The sequence below is a fragment of the Pezoporus flaviventris genome, unplaced genomic scaffold, assembly GCF_033815535.1.
Source record: "Pezoporus flaviventris isolate CSIRO_AGI_PZ_B2104156 unplaced genomic scaffold, CSIRO_AGI_Pfla_v1 ptg000072l, whole genome shotgun sequence".
Taxonomy (NCBI): Eukaryota; Metazoa; Chordata; class Aves; order Psittaciformes; family Psittacidae; genus Pezoporus; species Pezoporus flaviventris.
This window is the reverse complement of record NW_026892620.1, coordinates 366469-389670: the sequence shown is the minus strand read 5'-3', so window position 1 is coordinate 389670 and position 23202 is coordinate 366469. Positions and strand designations below refer to the sequence as shown.

The following is a 23202-nucleotide window of genomic DNA, read 5'->3' as shown; positions in this document are numbered from 1 at the left end:
TTGTAAGGATTCTGCAGTATCAGTCATGGTGCTGACTCAGGCTGGGGAGATGCCACCACTTGCAGGCCACATTCCTTAGTCTGACCAGGGATCTGCTTTATGCTGCCATTTTTCTCCCCTCCTCCTAAACCACAGTCATAGAGCACGTCACAACCACCTACTGATCACTTTACAGACAACTTTTTTCCTGAAGAATATGCAGCAGCAGCCGCTCCTCACACAACTGGAGATAAGGCTGGCACACATATGGGACACACCAATTTTGGCCACATGATGATCTGTTACTAGTTACAGGTTAAAAGGCTCTCAGCTCACAAGTCAAGATTCCTGAAGTTTCAGTAATGTACTGCAGTCAGAAAGTATGTTATAGCAGCCATGCATCTGAAGAGTGCCTGAAGCACAAAGTCAGCAGCTGAGAATGCAAGTTTCCATTACTCCTTTGGCAGTAAATTCTGTTTCTAAGGCGCACAACTGTCAGAGTCTTGCTTATGAACTAGATTCAAAACCAGTTTTATAAACATGCATATATACACACACAGAGATTTGTAATTCTAGTCAAAACATTTAAGTTAACCCAAGGATTTCACACCTTCTTCTTCTGAGGTAAAACGCTTTAGCTTACCAAGCACCCTCATCTCCATCATCATAAACTAGCACTCTAGGAATAATGGAACAGACCTTTACAGTTCCTATACAAATCCAGGACTGGCAGAAAATACCATTTCATGATCATCAGGGAGAAATAAGAAAAAAAAACTAACACTCTGACTGTTTAATCTTGAAAAACAAACTCAGAGATCAAATATAAAGAGGTCTAACCCTCACTCAACAGCATTTTTGGGGCTGCTACATGATAACTTGAGAACTAATGGTATGAGACAACCCAGCTTATCAGGGAATGTGCTAAGCGACAAAGAGTTACTGATTTGGTTCAAGATGGAGAATTCAAAATCAGTAACTCTTGGGAAAATCTGGATCCCCCAACTACCTGCTGCTTCAGGGAAAGGATCCCTCTAACATGACCTGCCACAGCCTGCATGCATGAGAGGCAGTTATTTAATTTACCTCTCACGCACACAAGAACATATAGGAACAAAGCTGTTCAGATGTCTGTGTTTCACATTAAAAAATTGGGCTACAGGTAAATTTTGAAGGTTAGTAGGAAGAGGTAGGACAAGAGGTCACAAGAAAAAGACACGCTAAAAAGAAATGCAAGGACTCAAACTAGTTAGGAAAACAGCCCAGTGTGAGTAGCAATGACTGTAGCAGGAGATCTGCTGGAAGGATTATGCATACAGCTGGTGAATAAGAAAGCAGGAGTAGGATCATTTAAAAGAAAGGAGGGGGGAGAAGAGGGTGACAGAGCAGGTAGAAAATGAGCTGCACAGAGGCTCTATTATGGGGAACAGCTCAAAGCAGCTGACACAGACAACAGCCTCCAAAATTAGGAGGTGTAAAATGAGAGCTGCAGGAGATCCCTGAAACAAAAGGGTGTGAAGAGAGAGCACAAAGGAAAGTAGGCATTAAAGCCGGGATTCTGCAATGTCTTACAATGAGACTCTTAAAATCAGGGAAAGAAAAATAGACTACGAAAGATTTGTATTTGTATTCTGTGTTTTGTGTTCCTACTAGCTTAAAAATAAACAGGACAAGCTCATTTTCTCAGTCCTCTCTGCTTAGTACAATTCAAGCTTTGTTACTACAGTGCAAACAGTAATTGTAATCCAAGATTAATTAACAGAGTTATTAGAAACAGAATTCCACAGCAAATATACCACACTAACCTTTAAATATTTTCTGTTCTGTGAAATTCACTGATTTCAGCAGTTATCCAGAGTGCCCCTGGGTAACACACAAAACCATGTGCCAGATACAAAAACAACATGAACCAAGCATACAGTCTCTCCTTAGTCATTAAAAACACAGTATTTCAGCAAGCAGAACTGTTTTTTTTTAATATGATAACACTCTTGAATATGTACCGTTTGAACATGATGTTATATGGAATATATTAAGAGCACTACTGAAAATACACATTACAGTTTTAGCTCTATTTCTACTACACACCAATTCTAACATGAAAAATTAATCATTTAAAGTTCCCTCACCAGGAACCTGCCTCCACACCAGGAGAACTGCCTTCCAGCCATTATCAAATGGACGAACAAACCTTCAACTGATTTTATAAGTGACCTACACCAACACTGGCAGCGTGCCTGCTCTGCAAAGCAACAGCTCAAGCAGTCAGCCCTAAAGAGCTACAAAACAGAAACCTGAGGGGAGGAGATCCCCAGGAGGTATTTGCAATCAGGAGATGACAACAGCTCCTTTATGGGACACTTAGAACTTGGAGTAACTGGTGACCTCAGGGGCCTCAGCTGCTAATCTGCTTCCTCCTTCAGGAGGGTTTGGGATCACTGACTCCCATCCCACGCCAATACAGCCCTATCACACTACACAGGGCTGGCACAAGGACTCCTCCCACTCCCCACATCCCAAAAGCCTCAAGCTGACTTTCCCTGACCTATGCCTCTATGTACAACACTCACCTAAGTCATGAATGCTTTCAGCATCCCTGCGATGTAGCTTAACTGCTTAAGATTTCTTAAGATCATACTCTAAGTTGCCTCTCAAAAGTGCAGTGCACATTTAAGTCTTCTAACTGAAACTGGCATAACACAGGGATATATTTATTTAGAAACCACAGGAATAAGGGCTCAATAACCTGTTCTGCCAGCGCCATTCCTTTAACTGCTGGTTAAGACACCAAGGTTGGTTGCTGTACTCAGTACTCGCTGTACTGAGTACTGTACTCAGTTCACAAATATACTTGGGCACACGCTTAACCTTAGCTTACTCTATATATCTACTTTACATATATAGCTTAGCTCATATGATATATTCATGCATTCTTTCCAGCAGGCAAAGCTTTTTTTGGCTCAGAAAAACTGACACGCTGGATAAGACAGCAGCCAAAGTCCATACTGGCTATCAAACCGCAAAACTACTTCCACCAGGAAAAATGCAGTCATCGTTTTATTTTTTTAACTGAATTTTCATGTATTGATGAAAGCTGTACAGTGTTCTCCTATGAGGAATCCATATTAACTGCAGTTAAAGCATACTGAAAAGGCCATTTGTGGACCATAAAAGCTACTGTTGGGATCTACAAACCTGAGTTGCACCTGAAGCTGTCAAAGCTGGAAAAAAATTAGACAAGTGATTATTAAGAATCTAATTTGACATTATTAGTAAGTAAAAGCATGCATGTATTTTCAGAAACAACTACAATTACTAAAAACAGAAAAAGAAAAAATGTAAAAAAAAAATCTAAAAGAGAAAAGTATGTAATTCATGGAAGATAAATTTATTTGGGAAGTATATCTGGTAAGTGGTATGAAAGTATTCTTCCCTCCTGTCCACAATTACAGGTTAGAAAGTATTATACCACTAGTATAACATAATAGGCGGTAGCCTACAAATTCATTTACTATACTAGATGTCTGTAACTGTGTTTAAGTAATGCTAAAATTGCATTCAAAGGCTTAAAATCAACACTTCAGGCACCTGGGATAACTGATGTAATTACAAGAAACTTTTAAGGGAAAGGAATCCAGACATCCACTCAGTACATACCTTTCGTTCTCAGTTATTGTCGGAATCAAAATTTCTAACATAACTAACTCATATGAAACACTAAGAAAAGGTATTGCTTATAGGTGTAACATTCTGATCCACAGAAATCCACCAAGAAATATTTCCATGCAGCATCACAAAGAGTTCCATCAACCTGAAATGTTTGTATTGCTTTTTCCTCTTTAAACAAGGAGGAAGATCAGTCTTTCAGAAACCGTGAGCAGGTCCCCAGACTCACAATGTCAGGAGCCTATTTGTGTTACAGTTGTTCTGAGTGCATTTACAGGTTAGGCTTTCCACCAAATGTTGTGGTACTGTAGCTACAGACATCTGATCACAGTTTGGCAAATTTGCTCAGTATTAAAACACTGACAACTTTGCTTGTACCTGTTTGCTTCTGGTCTTATCAAACGATCTCACTCCTGTGAGCAGATGTATCCCTGAAGAACCAAACAGGACCTTCCATACAGGTGCATGAAGTCTCAAAAAATTATCCTATTAAAGCACATTTCCCAGAAGATTTTTATCTTCACCACTCAAGGCACATATTAATATTGCAATCACTTTTCAAAATATTCTATTGTGAAAATACAAGATGCAACTTATTTTTTGATTCAAAACTGTAAGGAAATGAGGAACAAGTTTAAAAGCACAGAACCCCACTACATACAATATAATTTCTAAAATAGGTCAAATACTTTTTGGATAATTTCAGATTTGCGACAACTGAATGATCGCAATAAACTGCCAGAACATTAGACTTCATCTGTAACTTCATACTAGTTTAATTGCAGAAACAACAGATTTTTTTACATTTTTAAGTATGCTTTCCATGTAGTTCTCTTCCAGAAAAAGAAACAAAAACAAACAACTGAAAAAAAAAACAGCTTGCCCAGACAGATTAAGGATGAACTGGAAGATCTTGACACCCACATACTCAAAAAATCATGTAAGGGCACATTATTGTCCACAGTTCAGTGAATCTTAAGAATATTTTTTTAGTGCAATTTGTGAATATTTACTCTGTTGTTAATCTCATTTCCCTTTCAAAGGGCAAAAGGTTTACTATATTCTGCTTTATGCTTTACTGAACCTACACCTAGGCAGTTGCTTCCTTGTGGGAAAAGCATTAGAATGTTCCATGTTTTGAAGAATTATATCTTTACCAAGCTAAATATAGTCCATCAGAAATATGCACACAAAGAATGGAAATAGAGATAAATATTAATACAAAAGTTAGATTTAATTTTGTTACTGAAATTAAGTGTTGTCTTATTGGACACAGCAAGTATACTGGGTACCCATCTTTTAAAGAACAGGGAGTGGAAGAGACACCCCTATACCTCCTGCCAGCTGAGATGTTCAAACAGTTCTTCCTCTGCTTCTTCTTTTCAGTGAGCTATTATCAATTTACTGCCTTTTGGGAAAGTATATAAAACCTTCACCTGCTGTCAACACAGTTCAGGTATGGTTGCTTTCTCTCCCTCCTCCTTGTTTTAAAGGGTAGAAGAAAAAATTACTCCATAAGCCAAATATCACAGAAATAAGCTCAACACCTAAAGATTACTCTAAACTCAGAATCCAGATTACAAAGCAAGCAGTGGATTTTTTTTTATTATATTCACTGATTATTTAACTAAAAACTATTATAAAAAAGGACACGGGATTCCAAAGATAAAACTCCAAAGAATGTTATAGTACACATCTGAAATAGACACAAAATGTGGGACATAGTAAGGTACAAACTTAATTTTGAGTTGAAATTTTTTGTAGAAAAATTAGAATAATTTTACTATAGTTAAGTCTACAGTCTGATGAATCATTTGCTTTAGGGTCAACATGTTTATTTTGTTTTTACATTAACAGCCTTTGCAAGAATATTTTAATTTTGCTACCTACACAACACAGAAAAAATATAAAGAACACTTAATGGAGTTTCTATTCCAGAAAATTATTACAAAAAGATTTCTCACTATTCATCATTAAGCACAAATACAAGATGTTCAAAACTAGATGCTGATCTGTTGGAAAGGCCAGGGTTATAAATGTATTCATTTCATTTAAAGATATATAGTGGATAATTTGAAAACACAGTGCAAAAGCCATCTGTAGCATCTCAGTTTTTATCCTAGTACTTCAGAATTTCCTTTACAGTTTGAAGGAAACAATCATCTGCAACAGCACACGTAGACACTTTATTTAAGACTGGATCACATTTTTAATTCTAACTGGCTCACCTGCACTTTATTAAACAAATTAAGTCTAATTTTAACATCTGATAACACTTCATTGAACAAGTATTTAACAGAACTCACAACAAATATCAAGGCACATGAGGACTTCATACACTGCTTCCCATGTGAAGGCTCAAAAATGTCAATAATTAGCCTGCATAACTTCCTTCTGAAGAAGGTAACATTACTTTTATTTTATAAACAGAGAATTTGAGTAAGAAATAATAAATCCACCTGGTAAAGTAATGAATGAAACTAAGATTCTTAGTTTTCTGCTTCATGCTGCAGCCTCAGAGTGCTGAAAGATCACTCTGTGTTCAGTCTTTTTGTGTTTATTTTTTGGGACACTTGTAATAAGCTTTCATTTTATTAAAACTTTCTATTAATAAATCTCTTCTGAGCCACAGAGATCAACTACAGTTACTAGAAACAGACAACAGGGTATACAAATTAACAGAAATGTAGCCAGTCTCTACCACAAAATGAAGCCTATGGAAAACATCAACTTCATTAGGTTACTTCAGATCTTCAGAGACAGTCCAGGAAGATACTCTTGATGCAATGAATGCAATTCTGTTCCACTCCCACAGAAAACCCACAAGCCTTCTTTCTTCTCAATACTTTATAAGCTATTACTTAGTTCTTAGAATTCAATCAAAGAATAATATTAAGCCTGCTCCACCATAGGCCATGGATGGCTGCTACTCCTCCATACCTCCCACACCACCACGTCCTTCCTACAATGCCTTCAGGAGAAAACATCCCAAGTCAAAGCAGTAGGTAACAGGAGACAGGAGCCAAAAAGAAATGGTAGCAATATCCAGTACTTAATTAATAGTCTGAGCCTATCTTTTTTTCTTGTCTTTTTTTGAAAGTAAGAGTTAATACTGATTTGTCTCAGATCACTGAAGGAAAAAGACTTGCTATTTAATCATCTAGCCAGCAGTTAAAAAAAAATAAATTAGAAATACTATGCTACATAAAAGCAAAACCCAAGCAATACACCCAGTTCACTTGTTACCTTTAGTTACAAAAATAACCACTGAACTTGAGCCACTCACCTTTGGCACGCTGTTAAAAGGATCCAGGCAGTGAAAGGCAGGACTCTCCAACAAAGCTACGTACACCACTACCTGAAACAACAAACACCACATATTTTAGATTCGGCACTAAACTTGGAAGACCTTTAGCTAGGTAACTTAGTCTTAATACTAGCAGAATCTCCTAAAAGCAGGCAGAATGGCTCTAACTTGATCCACCTGTTAAGCACAAATAGAATCCATCTTCAATTTACTTTTTTCAATGAATACAGGGTCAATTTAACCACAGTCAATCCAAACCATCTAGGGGAAAAAAGATACTAAAAACCCAGGCATCACAATACAGAGAAAAATCAGTCAAGAAATGGAACTAAGAATTCAGCCCAGTTTTAGAAATATTATATTTTTTAAAACACCATTATTTACTGTTGCCTTTAGTTCTACATTAGTCAGTCTAACCTGTACATACTTCCTAAGAAAATGGAAACACCATTACACATAGAAAACTGAAGTACATCAGCAAAAGCATAGCCAGCAGTTTTGTGAGACATGACTCTTTCCAACCATAAGGCACTCACACACATTCAGATATGTAATCCAGCTGCATTACTACTTTGTGTGGTTTGGGGTTGTCTGGCACAAGAGATACTGACCCAACACGAGTGAGCTCTGACAGAAGTGGTGAAGCTTGTCATACCACACTTCGCTACATCAGTTTTCCTACCCAGTTACACACCTTAACCGTGCTCTTGCTGAAAATTGTATTTGAAATTATAGAACAAATATCAAGTAAATGGGAAAGATGCTTCAATAAATGAAGCAACATTAAAAGCCTGAGGCATGACAGATCTATTTTCCTACCAGCTGAGTGTTTTGTAGTACATGCTTTTCCCCTGTCAATAATGCAAGAACATTTTTAATACTAAGGGGAAAAAGTGAGAAAACAAAAGTAACTTCATTTTTTGTTACAAGATCATCTGAGGTAGTTTCCTCCCTTTCTTACCTCACAAGTCATCTACCACCCATTACCATCCACCACCGAATACTGCACCAAGCTTCAATTTTGTTTAGGATTTTTTATTGTTGTTGCTTAAAGGAAAAGCCAACACCTCTCTTGATTATTGCTTCCACCTTCAGAAATGCACATTTACATTTAGAACTTGCATTTGAAAATGAGATGAAAAACAGGACTGTTAATCACAAATACAAAAGTAGCTTTTTCAGGTATTTATTAAGTCAACTGGGGAAGTAGTACAGTTGAGGAAAATAAGAGTCCAAATTCCATCTAAACACATAAGAAAAGAATGAGTCATGTGTTTATCTCAGTATAACAATGCTAACTTCCTTCTCTACAAGAATAGTTTTATTTTCACAGCTCAACTAACGTACATTAAAAGTAGCTCAGGATGTTAATGGTGATAGGGCAAAGAGCCAAAGGAAGAAGATGCACAAGAAAACCTCATTCTTACCAATACTTCAAATGAAACACTGATAATCTAACACACACATAAGCACAAGATTCAGACCAGCCTCTGTCCTCTCTGGGCTCAATTCCATTGTATTGTGACCTTCTATTTTTCTCTTGCTAAAAATCTTCACTTTGCTATGGAAGAGCCAGAGGAAGTTTTCTGCTAAGAGTCACACAGAGTCTCACTTCCCCAGAAGCGCAACCAATTTCAATCCACACCCCCACAGCCCAAAGCTTTGCCTGCAATGCAGTGAGTTGCAGAGTGACTCAAACTCACGATGGAAACCTGGATAGCAAATAATTCACTTATACTTTAAATATGTTTTTTGAAATAACCTTTCAGTTACAGAAGTTTGAGATCTTCCTTCTTGAAGGGCAGTCAATGGAAACAGTGGTTAGGGTATGAGACTATCTGCTCCACCTAGGAGGCTTGTACCGTAGATGGGGTTTTCTGGTTCTGCTGCTGCATCCTACCAGCCAGGACTCTAACAGCTGCATTTTATAGCAAAGCCAGACTGGGGAATGAATAGTTAAACTTGGAATATGAAAGAATCTCCATCAACCTTCAAATTAAGTCAACAACTTCTTTGAAATGCAGCAAGGCAAAAGAGTACAGAGCTGGGCAGTCATGTGTCCTGGTATCATGAGTTCCTATGACTCCTGTACTACCCGGTGTGACATCTAGTTGTCATATCCCAATCCTAACACCAACACTACTGAAGTAGTGTCAGCCCTGCTGCATATAAAATGTCACAGTTCCTTACCATATGTGACTGCCTCCATATCTTATGATTCCTGTGAGGCCTAGAGCAGAAGAACAGAAGATGACCACAAAGAACAGGAATAGCAGAATATAGGAACTGGATGAACATGTGATTACAAACACACAAGGTAGAAAGGCAAAACTATCTACATTTGAACAGCAACCTCAGTCGTTCTCCTTTGGTTTCTATACCAAGGTCTTCAGAACACAAGGGCTATATAAGTTCCACAGCAAAAAGTACTCCTAAATAGTCAGAAATAAAAAATTGAACTTGATGCTTGAAAAAAAAGCATCAGAAGATGAGTATCAGTAATATCTAATAAGCACCTTATATTTAATTGTGTAATCTTTAAAGATTACAACCTTAAGAATAAATTAGTGCTCTTGTACTGATTACATTACAAATAACATCCAAAGTTATTAATCACCTTTCCTTTCACTAATAGCTCTGATGTGCCCCATTTTCTTTATCTCCATGGTTAAAATCCAGATTCAGCATTGCAATGACTATTTCAATGACAGCTCTCTCAGGCTCTCTCTCTAGTACTTGACTACCTCCCATTTAAATTCTGACATGAAATAGCTAAAACAATCTCTGATACTTAATATGCTAATACACAAGAATGATCTGACCATAAACCTGTAGTGCACAGAGTGGGTATTTTACCTCTGATGGTTAAGGCATTCAAGTGACTCCAATAACTTCGATAAAATTCAACAACTGACATATTATTGGTGACCTTCTGGAGAACAAATGAAAAGCATCACATTAATACAAATTCTCCTGTGGAGAAGATCAGGCTGGCAATCTGCCAGTTCATTACACCATCTAGCTCCACTCCAACATTAAATATTGCCTTCGTTTGTAATTGACTGAAATGCACTGGAGCAATTGCAGGTAACCACTTCAGGCTATTAAAGTATTCCATTAAGACTTCTCCATTAGGCAGATATTTCAAATGAAGTTATGTCAAAATAGGCTACACTCAAAATATTTTAACTATGCAGACAATTGGGCAAGCACAACCCAGTTCCCCAGAGCAGCTCTCAAAAGCTTGATGCCTGAATTTGCTTAAAGGGAAAAGAAACTCTCTAAGTTCATTTAAGACTCTAGTATGAGCCGAGTATTTTAACCTCCTATTCATATATATATATATATATATATATATATATCCTCACAAAAGTCACTTAATATTGCCTTCTTCTAAAGCTAAGAAAATAGCAATGTTAAAATATGCAACTATTAACTCGGATAAGTTAAGGCAATCACTGAATACTACATTTTAAAATTACGTATGAAACACAGATAACAGCAAGACTGGATTCACATAATGTATAAGGTTTCAAAAAGGCAGCACATTGCAACATTGCATTACAATGTGTATAGCATTCTGAAAACAAAACAAAATTTAAATCTTTTCATGCTATACACTCTACACAACTAAGATTTTCTTCTCTAAAGATTTCAGTTCCTTAACATCAAGAAGGTAAGTGAAATGGGCACAAGAACAGGCTCACTCCCTTTCATGCAGAAAAGACTGCCACATACTTAAAACACTAGAAAACATTTAAGTCTGTATACCAGCTGTGAAAATGCGAATAGCTCTTGAAGCAAAGAAACTTCTGTGTTTTAACGGTCTTTTTTAAGCTGCCCAGGTTTGGAGCCATCACCAGAGGCTGTAAGGGTTACCCTAAGAAGTCTGTGTCTCTTACGAACAGTGCATAGGCAGCAGGTTGTGTATCTTATCTGTGCTCTTATCTGGCATGTAAGAGCTGTAGTACACCTCCCAGCCATGCTGTTTGTATTGGAGAAGTTATTAGAAACGTATCACTGGTCACTCGGACCACTTTTTTGGTTTTGTTTTAAATAGACATATACTTGGCAGGGGGTAGGGAGAGGAACACAGCTAGAGACAGCGCAATGGCTCACACTTCAACCCCACACAAAGAGGCTACGCTGACCTATATTCTCACTTAACTCCTGTAGTCAAATGCATATCCTCTTCAGACTTATGTATACAAGATATGTTTCAAAAAACATGAACATTTTTTATAACTGCTTGCACAATCACTAACTCCCGATCTTCTCAGGAAACACAAGCAGTTGATTGTCTAAATAATATCAACGTTTAAAATAACTACTGTATTTCAAAAAACAGCTTCCATTGCCAGCTTCCTCTGTAGTTGCAATCCAACTGCATGCATGACTCGCATCTTTTTACATTGGAAAGAAATAAGGAGGGTGACATCTGTTAATGACTGCATCTGCTAAGAATTCTACAATATATACAGAATCACATTATTTTATTAAAAGTAATCACATACTTCTTACATTCTTACAGCTAGAAGTTTTCCCAAAGAGTCTGAGCTATTAAAAAACCTAATACTGATACCAAATTACTACCTAAACTCACTGTAATATGCAAGTTTCCAAATTCCTGGCTTAAGCAGGATTTCCCAACTTGATACTTATTGATATTGACCTAATTCAAATTTGATTATGCTGAGCCGCAAACTTCCAGGGCAGTCCCTGCATAAGAAAAAGCAAAATGAAACCAAACCCACAAAGCAGAGTGGAGAAATTGTGAATGGGAAGCCAGGAAGCCTTTCCCTCAGCAAGGCTACAAACTCATTAGGAGGACATGGAATATTGCAGTCACAGGAAAACAAGCAACAAAAACCCAAAAACAACAAGAACCTCCATGCACCTGTTTTTTCAGATGGATAATTGAGCATCAAAATAAATGCAAGCCCTGTCTAGTCACTCTGCAAGCTGAAGGAAGCTCATGACAAAAGCACCGTGCCAGCAAAATAGCCCCAGGTTTTTTAAGCACTCCTATTCAGGAGCCATCTGTGAAAAGTGAAGTATTGAAACTGCATTTTACCTCAATTCCCCAGGTTTTTCTTTTCTATGTACAACAGGAATAGGAACACGCAAACTTTCTCATTTTCCTTATTTAAGGGTCTACAACTGGCTATATAAGTGTATGCATAAATATCCCTAAAGCACACACAGGAGAAGCAACAAAGGTCTTGATTTATGCTTAGGACAGCTCTAAGCCCCTCAAGAACCCTTACAAATATATTCTGAAAGACATAAATTACCAATTATAATTGCAGATAGATAAGCAGAACCTGAACTATAAGTACCAAGGCTGTTCTTAAACTTTGTCTCCCAGTATCTCTAAGGAAAGAAAAGGTAAGACTTTAACCTTAGGTAGTGCTTAACTAAGCAAGCTTCTCAGCTCATGGTCTGAACATAAGATAATTATTTTGGTATCCTTAATAGGATACCTTATTATTCAACTTAAAGATTTCATTTTTAGAAACATCTTAGCATTTACAGTTAGCTAAATTCTTTGGCACTTATAAATTATAATTTGTACATGTAGTTTAATAATTCGTTCTGCTGGAACTCCAGACTTTTTCTGATCGATACTTTAAATCTTTGTTTTATAAAAAAATACACAGTGATGGTATTTCCATTAAGCAAAAATAAGATCAGAATCTTTGAACACCTGAGTGGCTAACAACTCATCAGCTCAAGCACCTCCTTCACAAATCTATTTTTCCTACTGTGTATTTGCATTAAAATGTTTTATGTAACACATACATGACCAGTTCTTCCAAACCTCTCTAGTAGAGTCAGAGCTTTAAATTCAATACCTGTGGATTTCAGGGCTATGAAAGATGACTACAAACAACATATTAATACACTCTTTACAGCAATCGAGTAATCTACACATGTAAATTACTGAAAATACACACCTCTACTGGAAACAGGCATACACCGATGCTTTATGGAGAAGTGAAAACACAGATTCTGATGAATTAGCTACCACAGAAGGATGCAACACTAACTCACTATCAGAGAAACACTAGGCAGAGATACCTGGTTATCACTCGTAGCTAGGGAGACTCGTATTTAAGATAAGCAAATAAATCTTACATCTCCACAGATAGTGATTTGCCTTGGGGTGAGATGTAACAGAAAATTAACTGTAACAGGGGCTACTGGGAGACTAGGGATTACTAGTACCATAGAGTCAAGTAAGGCAGACCTTGCCCACTGGCAATTTAAAGTTAAAGGCTGACTGCAATCCTTATTAGAGCTCCTGTTCTGGTAAATTATTCATTCTTTCTTAGTCCGAAGAAAATCTTTTGTATGTGTACGTTCAACACAGCACTGTCTGAATTTGAAATATCAGTGCCACTACTGTCTTGGTGCTAAATTATATGGATAAGGCGATGTTAAGCAGGACAGGTGAAGATCAGTGACTGTCTTTGAAACCACCAGGCAGATACAAGGAATTGGTGGAAATACACAAAGCAGGACCTGACTGATGTCTTCAAGGAAGACATTGTCGGAAGCTTCTTGATAACTCTCAAACTACAAGGCAGTATGTTACAAACTACAAGACTTAGTATGTTACACAGATAGAGTAAGGCCTGGTCTGGGCACTCCTGACCTGCTGTAAAATCTGCCATCACCATCAGCTGCAGCAATCACTTCCTGCATCTGAACCTGTTTGTTGAAGGTGTTTGGGGTTTTTATCCTTTCCTCAGAGCCGCCAGGTACATAAGGATGCTGTAGATATTAATGTCCAAGTAGAGTATCTTACTCTGGAAAATTATGCAAGCTCTGCCCTACAAACTTCACCTGAAGCACTGTGAGCATGAAGGGAAGCCATTTCACTGTGAAGGGAAGGCAGAAAGAAGTCCAGGCATCTTGGCACTGGGGTGAAGAAATCAATGACTTCAGCTGAGGGAGCAAGTTGAAGAAATCTACCTCAAGCACCACCAGAAAGAGTAGAAAGATTTACTGTTTACTCAAGCTGGGTATTCTATTGAAAAGCACAGGGCTGAAGAATTCATACAAACAGACATTAAACTGGAATCCATTAGTAAAACTGAGGGAGGGAAAAAACCCAAAACAAAACAAAGACCACAACACAAAATCCCTTACTGAAATTGGAATATGCTCAAATAGGACCTGGTGTTAGAATTCAGTAATGCCCTGATGAAAATTATCTTCCCTGGGAAGAGCAAGGTGGTTTTGTCCCAGTATATTTGTATATCAAAGGCTGGGAAAAACTGGCATTCCAGATACAAAGTTTTCCTGAGTCTCCTCTGATGACCCAACTGAAGAAAACAATAAACTTCATGCAGTTCAAGTACAAAACTACCATAACAAAGTGTTCACAACTAACAGCCAAAGGTCAGTAGAAGATAAATACTTGGAACATAGAGGTGGCTTTGATTCCTACATGAATTGGCAGGTGATACATGCTAGTCAGTGATGTGTGGTACTGTGCCCATCATCTTTGGGCATGGCAGAATGACAGTCTCTGAAGTCAGCACCTTCAATGTGCAGGTCAAAACTAAACCACTAGGTTCCTCAGATCCACAAAAAGGAACTAATACCCAAGCTGCTAGGATCAGTACTTCTAAAGAACACAGTCCACCAAAATACTGCTTTTTCTTCCAACTTAACAGTCAGAAATCGTTGAAGCAGTTTTTGCCTGAGCTACCCCGCAAGTTTTGCTTTAGACTGACAATGAGAAACATTAACACAGCTTTGGTTCCACCACAGCTTAGAGCAGCCCTAGCCGGAGGCACTGCCATTATTGCCGTTTGAAAGATAACTAGATATTCCAAAATCTCGTAATACCCAAATAGAATTTGGCAACACCCTACCTTCTGAGGTTTTCGGCACCAATTTTCTCCCTTTCATGTCTTATATGGTGTCTTATTCTACTCATTTTAATCATGCCAATTCAGTGGCAGACTACAAATGAAAATGCAATAGAAACATTGCAGGCACTGTAACAATAGTCAAAACAAAGATTTCCTATGGCAGCTGTCAAATTAATGACATCTCCAAAGCTATCTAAATACAGTATCTGGGCAGAAATCCAATTATGTCAATTCTGCCTGAATACCCCAAAAGAGAGTCCTACTGGGGTTAGAAGTGGAAACAATTTTAAGAGCAGATTAGCTACATAAGCAGCTCCACACTTGAAACCAGAACAGGGGAACAAAAACCTAAAGGCATGACATTTATCTGGACACATGGGAGAGGGGGGAAAAGAACTGTCAGACATCTGGCAAAAGGTCAAAGCCAATTACCTTGTCCAAATTTGCCCCTCAAGATAATAGCTTCTAGGTTCACTTCTTCAAGAAAAGAAGTATTGACTCCAGTAGTTACAAAGATTTCTGCTTACCTCTACATCCCCCACGACTGCTTTGGTTTTTCCAAAACTTTTTTTAACAAAATATTACCAGCAGTAGTAGAACATGCCAACCTCCCAGAAGCACGAGCTAAATTTATCTAAAACCCAAATGAAATAATATTCTGCCTCAGTTAAATACTAGGCAGCAGTGACAAATGGTATTCAGGGCTTTTAATTCAAGAGTATGATTTCTTGCTGGTTTTGCTGCTTTCCTTAAACCATTGTAACCACTGATTTCTGTTTTCCCTTGGAAGTGTCTGTGTTACTGCTCAATTATGTGGCAAGTTCAGTTTGTTGAACCTTGCCACAGGATTGAACTACAGACAAGGACCAAAGTGGGGATGAAATAGCCTTTTAATTCAACAAAGAAAACAAAACAAAAGGATTCTGTTCTTTCTTTGCAGGCATATTAAAATAACTGCTCTTGAAGCCACAGAGAAATAAAAGTTTGCCTGCTTTTTAAATGAAACTATTAAAACTAGGAAACTCGAGTAAAAACTGCATGTGCCAAGTAACTGAAGCAATATATATTGGTTAGTAACTATGTCCTAATTACAAACCTTTATGTCTATTATGAATAGATAAACCTTTAAATAAATCTAAGTGAACAATGATGAAAAGCAGCAGTCTGATTAAGGCTGTTTCTAACCCTGATTTGTCTTTATACTGGAGAGAACACTTTCAAAGGTAAGGATATAACTTACTGTACATATATTGCAAGTGTTTCTGCTATCAGCATGATATCAAATTCAGAAGAGAGCAAAGCATTCATTATGAACATGCCTATATTTAGGATTGTGCGTTCCTCACTGAGCTTTTTACACCAAGACTCTCACAGTCAGAGGCGAGGGGGATTTTGTTGCTGTTGGGTTGGGGTTTTTGTTTCTTGAGCACAGACATCAGGGATATTCAGAAAAGTCTGAAAATAAGAAAGTTTCATGGTCAAAATATGTTAAGTTCTAGAGTGTACAGCTAATTCAAAAAGAAATTCAAAGAAGTGGGTAACATGCAAACACAGGGTTGCACTCCAGAACTCAAGACAGCTTTGATTTAAAGCTATGCCAATGAACAACAGCTACCATGTTCACTCACTCAAGGTGAATCTCAAAATCATTTTGAGAGGCATGCACAAAGATCCCTTCGCAAACCAGCGATTTTGGATATTACCAGTTTGGACCAAATCCAAATCAGTAACCCACCACATTTTCTGCTGCATAACTTAGAATATCAGATACAACAATTTTAACTACACTTGTTCATAATATACTGCATTTTCTTACAATTAAAAAATACAAAGTCAATTTAAAATAGCTTCCAATTGAACCATGCAGTCAATGAGGCTGTCAAAAACATTTTGGCAAAGCCTAGAACAAAATTCTTCAGCATCAATTTTATTTTCATTTTTTAGAATATATACAAGGAATCTATTTGTTGCCAGTTCTTTATTACAAGATATTTCATTTCTGTATTTGCTCTCTAGAACACATTGAGCACAGTATCATGAATCCTCCTTTGTGTCACACAGGCACTGAAATCCAATTACTAGTCTATTAGGTCTCATTTAAACCCCATACGGTATGACAATAAACTGAACGAAATGAGCATCAGCACGTTTTTCAACCATCTTTACAGTATGACATAGATGGCAATCACAGCTTAATAAAACTTCATTTACAAGGAAGGTAGTTCAGAATGTTCTCTTTCTCTGCCAGGCATTTCAGGGAAAGCTGGGAAACACAACTTCTTCACACCCTCCCTTGAAGAAGCCAGTTGACCATCACTATGTCATGCTTCTCAAACACCTGAGCCTTCTGCTTGCAGCACAGAAGTTTGTCTTGGTGCTCAATGCTTACAACACATGCAAACCATACCAACCAACTGAATATTTACTCCAAAGGCATCAGTTTCTTTTTTTTTAAAAAAAAGAAAAATTCCTGGATAAGGAACCCTTTGATACAGGGTGACATCAGGTTGGGAAGAAGGGAGGGAAGAGCAAAACAAAACTATGCCAATCTGAAGGGTAGGAAAAAGATGATGGCATTTTAAGTAAGCTGTTACCCTATTTGAATGTAAAAAAACTATTCATTGCTAAATCACAAGGAAATCTGAACAACTTTCAGAAGCTCTGAATACTTCACCACTTCAAAGCAGGTAATTCAGGGATGATTTATGGATGTATTATAATCACATGCCTTTTTACCTTCGTTACAGTATTTCCCAAGCTTGTCTCACTACACAGCAACTACTGTTTATAGACATCCAGGTCTGCCCTTTGTCTTCATTGGTTATTTTTCATTCGCAAAAGAAACAAAAAATCCCTCATTTGTAGTAAGCAGTTGTCACAGTCAAAGCTCTCTGAAGGATGCGCAAGAGCCTTGTTGAATTGCTGTTTCTTAATAGCTGACCTGACTAACTCATCTTCCTCGTGCAGACTACAAATCAAAATGTCATGCCGACATTTAAACACATGCTCTGTTGCTAAAAAACAAAAGCCAGGAAAACACATGCTGTCCACTTTCAAACATGTTCTCCAGACAAAAAAGCTCAAAGGTTTAAGAACAGACTTTGAAATACTTCAGTCATTACATGAAACAATTTTAGTTGTAATTTTATTAAATCTTGTTCTTTACATGCCTACCACAAATAGCAAACCATGAGAAAAAGGTAAGTTCCAAGTTGAGGGAGAGAAGATGATGATGTGGGGAGGAGAGTAATTAAATCATTTCAAGGTTTGTGCTCTAATTCTGCAATTAGAATGGGAAGATCTGGGCCAGAGCTTTCTCTGTGCAGAGGAGATTATAAAGACAGTAACATTATTGATTTTTTTTCTTTTTGCTAGAAAAGGAAGCAGAAGGTGGAGGCATTTCTCCATGCATATCACTCAATCACAGAGTCTTTTCTAGTGTATTTCCACAGGGTTTTTTCTGCATGCTCTTTAAAATGCCTTCCTCACTGCGCTGCCTAGCGTTTGCTCCAGTTTAAGTTCTTCCCATTCATCTTCACCTTATACCCACAACTATGGGCAGGCCATATAAATGAACAACAAAGGCCAAAGACCACGGACCCTCAATTCATTCTACCTGCTACTTTGACCAATATAACAGACCTTAAGAAACATGAGCTTCACTTGCAAAAATTTGAAGATGTCAGCTTCAAGATTCAAATGTCTTTGCCTAAAAATGAAGCTAAAAGTACCATCTCTTTGTTTTTAAAGGTAATGAAGAACTGAAAACACTAAATTGTACTTATAAACTTAAATAATTTTGAGAACTCTAATTTACTTTCAAGAAGACAGAACAATTTCCTTTCTACAGATTTTAATTATATTTGCTTTGGCTTTCTTTTACCATTCCTTTCACTACACTATGATGGCAAATATAGATCTTATAACAAGAACTTATTCTCTGGGGAAGTTATACCTCTTGAGCTGCAGAAGAGCACAAACATCTTGAATGCTTCAGAATACAAAGCCTATTGCCATGACACTTCAGAGTAACAGTCTCAGAAACCCACTGTCAATTGCCAAAGCATACACAGAATTTATGTCTGAAAAATGGTTTATAGCAATCTTTCATTAAAATCAGTGACATCATAGGTGCCACGAGTGCTTTCTTCTTCTTAAATAGAAAGCAACAGTTCCCAGTAAAAACCAAGAATTTTCAAAACTAGAGCCTAAATACAGGCTACGAACATATCAAGTGCTTAAATTATTAGCTACTGTATTTTTAGAAGCACTTAAGAAAGTGCTTCTAAACCTTAAGAAAGCAGCAAAAGAAGCTTCAAGTTCTTCACACATTCAACATATGGTAGGAAAAAAAACCAACATATATATATATATATATATAAAAAAAGAAAGAATAAAAAATCATTCCAGGAACAGACTTTCTGCATGAACAGGATTTAAAATTCTGGTCATGGTCCAACAGACAGAAATAAACGTACCACAGTGAAGCAATATTGAAGACAAAAAGCATGATACATCATCTAGTACCCTCTTATAGGGTACACTACTAATTTATTCCTTTGCCAAAAAATTATTCTCACCTTACATTTTACTAACTTACAGTAACTTTACACATGCAAACTTCCTTGTTCAATTAGAATTACCTTACCCTTTCTGTGATGACAGGCATTAATGATCTCAATATTCAAAATACAGAAATAGTCAATATTCAGCAATTCAAAATACGGAAAACATGGAACCAAGCGACTCAGGCCTACTTGTTTTTATTACAGACAGTTTACTATCTCACTTTGAGAGATGCAAAGGAAAAGAGGACAGGGAAAAAAAGCAACCCTCCAGAGTGCAAACCCACTGGAATTCCCTGCCATGGGTTTCTATGCCTATTAGTAATCAGTAATGAAGTCTTGAAGTGCTGCTCTTATAAACTGTAAACATTATAAAACTTTGTTCTTTGTTCCAGAATCAAGTTTTAGCTTTGCCACCTAAAAAAGTTGGCTGGCTTCACCACAGAAACATGACTCCTTTTCCGCAGAACACAACCTGATGGGAGCTTCAAATGAACACACCAGGTCTCAGATCCAAGCTCAAAGCTGTCAGAATGAAAACACCTCCTGCTTGAGTAAAGCAGCAGATTCTTGAAGGAAGGATCACTACAAAGGGAGGAGGCATTGTTTCTTCTTCCAGCCTCTTAATATGCCCACAGGCAAAAAAACCCTTCTCTTTGTCCACAGGCAAAAAAAACCTCAGTGCTCCCCCTGAAGCAGAGGCAGGAGTACTGCCTGGACCTGCTACTGGAAGAACAGTTACAATGGCAAGCAGAAGAGTAGATAATCAGATATAAACACCAGCTTAAAAACATTCTTGGCACATACTACTCAGTGAAATTTATGGTGTTAAATTAAAGAACGAGCCATCAGACTAATACACACACATCCGCAAACTCTGAAGGCATCTTCTGTACCTATGCAAAAGCTTCACTGAAAAATGGAATGAGACAGATGGGGTCCTCACAAATCAACCACAGGACTTCTGTAATTCTCAGCAGGGCAGGATTTCCCCCACAACCCGAAAGACTGACTCAGGCTAATTACCAACAATTCTTCACTAAAAAAAGCCCCCAAACAACACAAAACAAAGCCACCCCCACCACCACCACCCCCCCCCACCCCACACACACACACCCCCCCGCAGTTTATGGTTTCAAAGAAAACTTGCAGAACTAAAAGTATGTGTAAATTGATGGCCCAAGGGCAGCATGACTTCTGCTTCTGGTATACAGGGCTCCTCCAGACAGTACAAACACATAAACAACAGCACAAATCTAGCAGGGATATACCCTGGTTGCTAGACCTTGCTATCACATCTTCATTACTGCCATTACCTGTGATACCTAGATTAAAGCTTGGATGGGCATGCAATCATAGCTTAATTTTATTGCAGAGAGATCTGCCAAACTGCTCCTCACTGGTGTCTTCAAAACAAGAGCTTGGGTAGCAGATGTAGTCTGCTAGTAAGTGGCTGGTAAAGGGTCTACACCTTGCGTACAATACAGAGTGGGAGGCTGGCGTGATAACTCACATGAGAAGGTCAAGCAGTGCAAAAGCGGAGGAAGAAACAGGACAAGAGCAGCCATAATGTAAGAGGAACAACACTGAACGAGATGCAGACTTTATGCAATTAGCAATTCCCTACACAGACGGGGGAGGAAAAATACACACAGAAGAGCTGTGCAGAGTTTAGTTTTCCTAATTAAGCTGGTGACAGGCAACCATTAATTAGAACAGATATTTTAAAGCATTCAGAACAATTTGACCAAAAAAAAAAAAAAAAAGGGCTGGCTGGTAATAGCCTAGGTGCAGGCATCTTTTTTGATACACTAACAGTTTGGAGATAATAAATTCAACGAAAATGATAAACAATAAAGGTAACGAAGACCATCTACAGAAGGCATTTTGTACTTGACAGCTTAAACTCTAATCCTTAAAGATAAAATCAGTACTAATGAATTCAAGCCAGTCTTTGAGAAGGGGAAGAACAGTGGTGACTTTTGTTGTTAATTCTTATCCAAGTCAAAGACACATGATGAAAAAGTTCAGCATACAGGGATTCTTCAGACGTCTGACTACATTTTGGGATTTTTCAAGGTTTCTTTCCAAAGTTTCTTTCAAGATGTGAATACACACAGTATTTCTAGAAAAAAAGTAGGAGAAGAGTTTTCAAACAAAGAGATGAAGAATGAGGACGAACTAACAAATTAACAATCACAGAATCGTTAGGGTTGGAAAGGATCTTAAGATCATCTAGTTCCAATCCCCCTGCCGCGGGCAGGGACACCTTACGCTAGATCATATCACCCAAGGCCTCGTCCAACATGGCCTTGAACACTGCCAAATGTACTAATACTCCTCTTAAACCATTTCAAAACGAGTCCAGTTCCTATACAGATGGAAATTTGAGAAGTTTACTACCATTCTGACACAGAACACTATGCTTAAAAATTGTGTTGTGTGTAAAAGAGGTAAAGCTGTGCCTTTTCTTTTATTCCCACCCAAAAAAAACCAAAGTTGAATTTCAGAAATGCCAAATTCTTGATCACAAATAAACAATACACTCAGTATGAGCTTAATGCTATATAGCTTGCTACAGAATTTCAAGAGCAAGGAACAAAGTTTTATTATTGTTGGGGGATTTTATTTATACTCCAGAAGTCTTTAAGTGAAGCACATATATGAACTGAGATCTGTATTAAGAAAAAAAAATCCTTCGTCTCAGAAAGAGTAAGATCATTTGAAGATGGATTTCACAATAATAAAAATAAAAGCCATTCAGAGAGAAAGGAAGGATACAATTTTCCCCTCCTAGAACTCTCCCTGAATTTTCAGACGGTTACCCATTACCCCCCACAAAAGGACACACTCTCAGCATCAGGAACCCCACACCCTGTGTCTATTCATGCTTCTGACCATGACCTCTAACCAGGAATTGCTGCTCCATGGCCCGTAGCAGGAACACACATGTGCATAACCCTAACTATTCTGTGATTCTATCACAGAAGTGCAACTCCTGGCCCTCCTGCCTGCTGCCAGCAAGAGCCAGTTTCCTGCTTCTTGCCCCTCACCAGAAGATCCATCCTTGTCAAACTGATTTATTAATTAACGTAGGCCTAATGAATTGGTATTTTCCAGGAGGCAGGAAAACATTTTTCCACCAGAAGGCTGTGTGACTAAGAACATCAAGATTGTCAGTAATTATAAACACATGTAAAACTGCTGCTTTACATCACTGAATACCATCCCTTCATCATCACATTTTTATTGCAACTGGAGTGCATAACACACACTTTCACTCAAGGTCAGAAACAGCAATTAACTGGCACACGGCAAGTTAAACTGAACCATGGAGATGATCTAACATGGAGGAAACTCACAACCTTATTGAAAGCCTTGGGGTTTCATGCAAATCAAAAAGTATAAGGGCTGTGGGTTGGAAGCAGTTAGGAACAATTACTGTATCAAGGTACAACACTTTATAAAATAAAAGTCCGGGGAAAGGATTTAGTAGATGAACATGATTTCCCCTGTGAACTCCCTCTTACTGCTACAGGAAGACAATTAATTTAACGAATTCTACCAAACAAGCAACAACTGTGGCAAAATATTAATCACTCAAATTATCTATCTCGGAAGAAAGGGTTTTTTCCCGTCTTTCTATATAAAGAAAATTTAAAAATTCATTGTCTTTGAATCTGAAGATAATTCACAGAGTTTGTGTAAACTTACATGAACACAACCAATCTCGATCAGAAAGTATCTTATCAGTTTGCCCTTCAGAAGGATATGTTTTTTTCTAAACAAAACCTAACGC

The 23202-nt window shown here is 37.8% G+C and overlaps 1 protein-coding gene across 3 annotated transcripts in view; it reads right to left on the bottom strand.

Annotated features, from left to right (window-relative positions):
* The window catches only part of NCK2 (NCK adaptor protein 2), an 86339-nt gene that overhangs the window by 47691 nt on the left and 15446 nt on the right, over window positions 1–23202 (bottom strand). For 2 of the 3 annotated variants that reach the window (XM_061472632.1, XM_061472633.1), the window contains exon 2: window positions 6932–7003. The gene's annotated coding sequence lies outside the window, so the exon portion shown is untranslated. The remainder of the gene's footprint in view (window positions 1–6931; window positions 7004–23202) is intronic. The other variant, XM_061472631.1, reaches the window with a different exon arrangement.